We start from the raw sequence: 6,000 nt of genomic DNA, 5'->3' as shown, positions 1-6,000 counted from the left end.
TGTATTTCCCATTCCGATCGTGAACATTAACAAAGATTTAAGCTATGGCCCAGCTGCCCTATGACACACGAGGGAATTGAGGTAAGAGGAGGACCCTGTTCTCAATAGATAGACTTATGAGCAAAATAGAGCTATCAGATTTTTTGTTTATTTAAGATTTATGTATTTATTTGAGAGAGAGAGAGAGAGTGAGCGAGTGGGGGCAGGCACAGAGGGAGAGAATCCCCAGGCAGGCTCCCTGATGAGCATGGACCCCATGTGGGGCTTGATCCCACAACACAGAAAATCAGGGCCGGAGGAAAAAACCAAGTCCCATGCTCAATCCACTGGAGCCACCCACGCGCCCCTTAGTGCCACCATTTATTGCGTGCCCAAAGACTGCTGACAGGGCTCCGTGCTACACCCTTCATCAAGCACTAACAGCCAGTGGCGCAGTGAATAGTTACTAGATGCTTCTCCAGCATTCACTCTCCACTCACCCTCCCACTTTCTGTTGGGGATCTCAAGGATGCTACGCCCAATCCCGGCTCACGCAGGGGAGCACATGACCAGGGTTAAGCCAATCGGTGCACTTCCTGCCCCTGGTGCGTGATTGGTTCAGAGATGGCCACGTGACCCACTGTGGTCCAATTAGAGTGAACTGCCTCCCTTCTGCTGGGAAAACCAGGACCAAGGCCTGTATGCTGTCGTCGTCGGGTTTGGGTGCTAATACTGGACGCCTGTAACTGCCGTGACCCTTTTTATTAGCATGAAGGCAGGGCACATAAAGAAGCAGGTAGCACGGCAGGAATCTCAGACGAACAATGAGGATTTCATCATCTCCGGACCAGCTTATGCTGAAAGCCGACCCTGTCTCCCGGCTTCTGTTACAGAAGCTGATGGATCTTCGTTATTGTGTAACCCGCCGTGAACTGGGTTTCCTCTGACTTGAAGGAAAGCATCGCACATGATCTCATAGTAAATATCAGGCCCATTTTCATAGCTGAGCAAACAAGAGTATTTGTCTCCATCACCACGCCAATACATAGCAGAACTATGATCTCAGTCAAAGTCCGACGGACTCCGAAATCCACGCTCTATGACTGTACGTCCCGCAATCCTAACGCAGTGTAAGAGGTAGATGAAAAGTACCGTAGTGACAGAAAGGAAGGAAGGATCAACTCCCGTGTGTGTGTGTGTGTGTGTGTGTGTGTGTGTGTGTGTGTGGTGGGCGTGGAGATATTCCCGGAGGAGGAATGACGTGTTCAGAGGCATGCATGGAGTGACTGGCTCGTGACATATACCGAATCAATGTTTTCTGTTTTATCTTCTTTCACCCATTTCTGAAAAATACACATTGCCAGAGAATCCTAACCTGAGGGTCCCCATCTCTTCATGGGGCCTTGAAGACAACACAGGCAACTGAAAGTAAAGTTACCATTCTAAAGCAGAGTTGCACAGATTAATTCAAACATTCCTCCTTTACCGTTCATAAGAGCTGTGTCAAACCACTGTGGCTACTCCTTGCCACTTCCCGTTGTCCCTTTAATGTCATTTTGATCTAGACCCTCCTGCTGATATCACTGCCATTGTTCATTGTCATGTAAAGCCTTGCTACTCAAAGTATGGTCCACAGACCAGCAGCCTCAACATCACATGGGAACCTCTAAGACTTTCAGAACCTCCTCTAAAACCACCTGGATCAGAATGTCCATTTTAGCCCATTAAACTTTGAGAAGCACTTTTGTATTTTACTGCCAGAGCCTCCCTGCCTCTAATTTTATGTCACCTCCACTCCCCACCCAATTTTCCTGGGAACCACCAAATGACATTTCAGAAATACCGACCGTGCCACTATCCTGCTGAATATCAGTGGTTCCTTCCATGGTCCCCTTGTGGCCTTCTCTATATTCCTTTGACCTAGGTTGTGACTAGGTCACAAATATGACTCTTTTCTGCCTGGGGAGTCTCATCTCTTGCTGGCCTTGACTCCTACCTATATGGAAGCTTAGTTGTGGAAGAGCTCAGTGGTTGAACACATGGGCCTTTGGGTCACATAGACTTGGGTTCAATATCTGGCACCACCCAGGGTGACTTTGGAAATCTCACTTAACCTCCCTGAGGCTGTCTTTGTCTGTTAAAAAGAAGGGGGGACAAAAGGCATGTGTGTGGGTATACAAGTAAAGCCAACTCACTGGCTTGTAACATGCATAGAACCCAGAACTCTGAGCCTGGCTCAGAGCAAGCCCTCAATAGAGCAGCCATTTTGGTTTGGACTTCCCCAAACTCATTTGCATCTTTTTTGTATCTTTCCACTTGCTGTTCCAGCTGCCCAGAACTCGTTCTTTCGCTCTTCACTTGATCACTCCTATCTGTACCTCAAAACCTAGCTCAGGTGTCACCTCCTCCAGGAAGCCTCATTTGTCACCTTTGCCATCTAAATCAGTGCTTCTTGGCATTCGTGGCTTACCTCTATCATGACACTCTTCAGAAGTGCCGAATTACACAGGTATTTCTTTAATAAAATGGGAAATCATACGTATTAACAAATGTAGCTTGTTTGTAGACAGAATCTAACAAAACAGGGCATCCCCAGGGAAATGAATATACAAGGTCTTGGTTGAAACGTTTATGTTCCTTCTCATGAGAATGTCCCAGGATGCACTATGTGACACGGTTTTAAGAACCTTGTAACTGATATCCAACAAGAGGGTTCCTTGTTGAGAGAAGTGTGGGAAACACAGGGACAGGGTTACACAAAGCCGCATAGTTCTCAGAGCTTCTAAGGTGCTAATATTCGTAAAGAATTTCCAAGAAGGTGATACATTATGCACTGGCCAGCTGCCCCGGCCACAGTTTCTGCCAACTACTGAACAATACTTCTTCATGGATGAACCCTGGAATCTTGCACGTTCTCTGGCACTGAATTCAGGCTCACAATTACTTGTTGGAAGAGTAAATATTAAATGTATATTGCATTGTCCATGGGGAGACATCGCTGGAACTCAAATTAGTTCAACAGTAATAGAAACAGAGAGGAAGGGACAGGCTATTGGTTAACCAATGTCAAACCACTCGGGCTAATATCAGCAAGATGTGTAAGTCGAAATACGCATTTTCTGGCTTGAATGACTGGCTGGAAGAAAAATGTCATCTGCTGTGGCTGGTTTTGAAGAGAAGGGATTCGATGTGAGGTGCTTCTGAGACATTTAGTCTAGTGGAGCTGTCCAACAGAGTTGCTTATACACATCTGGAAATACAGATCTGTGAACTTGTGGCTCCTCTACTCACTCTGCTATTAGGTTTATGTCAGCCTTTTTCTAAGAGAGTACGTGACCTGCCTCGGGGCTGACGGAAAATGGTAGAGAATAGAACTGGGTCTGTACCTACTCAGCCAGTGTGGGTAGGATACAAGGATTTTGCTCCCTGGATGAAGCAGTATTGTAGAGCATCTGGGAATATCAGCCTCGTGTACAGAGGGGGGCTCCCAATCATTCCACATGGAATAGTCAAGTGCACATAGAACAGCACAGAGCATTTGTGTTATGACATGCCTGTGAGAGCTATACACAAATCAGGGAGTTTTTAATAGACTTCTCTTCCACTTACTTAGTTCATTCATTCACTCAACAAACATTTACTGAGTACCTACTGTGTGCCATTCTGTATTCTAGCTCTGACGATTTGCAAGTGAATAGAGCATAATTCTACTCCATGGATAGACTCATGTAAACATGTGAATTGTAATAAGCTGTAGTACACACTTTTTGTATAATTATTTTTAAAATATTTTATCTATTTATTTATTTGAGAGAGAGACGGAGAGTGGGGGAAGAGAGCGCATGGGTGGGGGAAAGGGGAGAGGGAGAAGGAGAGAGCAAGAGGCAGATTCCCGCTGAGCACAGGACCCAACCCTGGGCTCGATCCCAGAGCCCTGGGCTCATGACCTGAGCCAAAGGCAGACACTTAAGCGACTGAGCCACCAAGGCTTCCCCATGTAGTACACAATTCTGGTGAGTATAACTTGGCAGGACATCTCTGGAGGACAGTTTAACAAAAGGCATCAGGTGCCCTTGACAATGTATATATCCTTTGACTCGGCAATTTCACGTTGAGGAACTCCTCCTAAGGACAGAAAGGATGTCTCCAGAGCTTTCACTGCAAGACTGTTCTCACAGTTTTCTAGATCATTCCACGAAGCTGGGGATAACCTGAATTCCTCAAAACCAAGGAATAGGTTACATCAATGATTCTGCAGGCAATGGGAATGCAATGGAGGATTAAGCACACGAGGGGCACTGAATGTGTGTGCGCTCCTGGATAATTTTAGAAGCAGTGTGGAGAATGGTCTCTAGTCGGGGGAAAACAGAGAAGCTGGTTTTTGCAAGAGTCTAAGTGAAAGATGACGCAGAAGTGAGCTAAAACAAGGCAGTGGAATGGAGGGCACAGTTGGATTTGGGAGAGCTGTCCACGGTAGAATCAGTAGGATTTGTTGACCAACTATGGTCAGGGGGAGACCACAGCACATTGGAGAGTGAGGTACTGAGGAAAAAATGTGAGATTTCTAATTCAGGTGGAACAGATTTGGGCAAAGACCTAAGGACCTGATCTTGAAAAATGTTCGCATCTTGAGGTTATAAACCTCTTTTCCTGGGCATTGCCATGGTGATTCCTTGAATGGAAAGGAAAGCTTTGAGAGGTGGTGTGAACTGAGGGTAAGTGGCCTCTGGGACTGGCGGGCTGAGATTGAATGCAGGTCCTGCCTTTTATTGTAAGCAGTTTACTTACTTATTAATGAGGAATTCTCTGAGCAACAAGCCTCTATTTCATAGGATATTGTTTGGAGTACAGAGTTAAGTAGAGTAGGTATTGGCGTGCCTGGGTGGTTCAGTGGGTTAAGGCCTCTGCCTTCGGCTCAGGTCATGATCCCGGGGTCCTGGGATCAAGCCCTGCATTGGGTTCCCTGCTCAGAGGGAAGCCTGCCTGCTTCCCTCTCTCTCTCTGTCTGCCTCTCTGCCTACTTGTGATCTGTCAAATAACTAAATAAAATCTAAAAAAAAAGAAGAGTAGGTCTTGTAAAGTGCCCAGTTTGTAGTAACCGATCAATAAATGTCAGTTAAAAACAAAACAAAACAAAAGGGGCACCTGGGTGGCTCAGTCAGTTAAGTGTCTGCCTTCAGCTGAGGTCATGATCCCAGGGTCCTGGGATCGAGTCCTGCATCAGGCTCCCTGCTCAGCTTCTCCCTCTGGCCCTCCCCTTCCCATGCTCTCTCTCTCAAATAAATAAATAAAATCTTTAAAAAGTATTAAACAAAAACAAAAAACTAGAAAAGCACCATTATACAGAGAGAGTCCCCATACACCCTGGGGTTTTTTCTCCGACTCCCTCCATACCCTACACAGGAACATAGCCTTGGCTTCTCTCATAATAACTTCATGTCTCAGCATGGCTGAAACACCTGATGCCCTCCCCTTGAGCATTTCGTGCAGAAGCACCAGTCCCAGCTCTCCAACAGATGCAGGATTTCAGGTCTTAAGTCTTGGGTCTATATTTCCTTAGCTTCTTTTCTCTCTCCTAAGCCTCCTTCAAGAGTGTGCTTGAAAGCACACAGTGTGCTTTCTGGAACTCTCTTTAACTCTGTTTGCTCCTCCAAATCCATTTCTCTCTTTTGTCAATTTTACCAAGACAGCCGGCCGGGTATTTCCAAGAGGTGGCGGGGGCAGGGGTGGTGGAATGCGGGGGAGGAACAAGGGCTGCGGATGGAAATCAGAAGCCACTGGGGTCGGGGCCACCACAAAGGATAGTTTTAAGTAGGAAGGGGTGAAGAATGAGAAGAGAAGAGCCGGGAGGGGATCAAGACCAGAGAGGTATCCCTGAAAGCCGTGAGCGATGGGGAAAGAGCTCGTAAGGGAGATGGAACCGTGGAGGCTGGAACCAGGATGAGCAGAAAAGAGGAGTTCTGGGAGGCAGGTGCAGTGGGAGTTTAGAGAAGGGTCTGCTTTGCAAGGCTGTAATTTTTT

The sequence above is a fragment of the Mustela putorius genome, unplaced genomic scaffold (assembly GCF_011764305.1).
Source record: "Mustela putorius furo isolate JIRA1106 unplaced genomic scaffold, ASM1176430v1.1 tig00004007_pilon_pilon_pilon, whole genome shotgun sequence".
NCBI lineage: Eukaryota > Metazoa > Chordata > Mammalia > Carnivora > Mustelidae > Mustela > Mustela putorius.
This window is presented reverse-complemented; position numbering follows the sequence as displayed.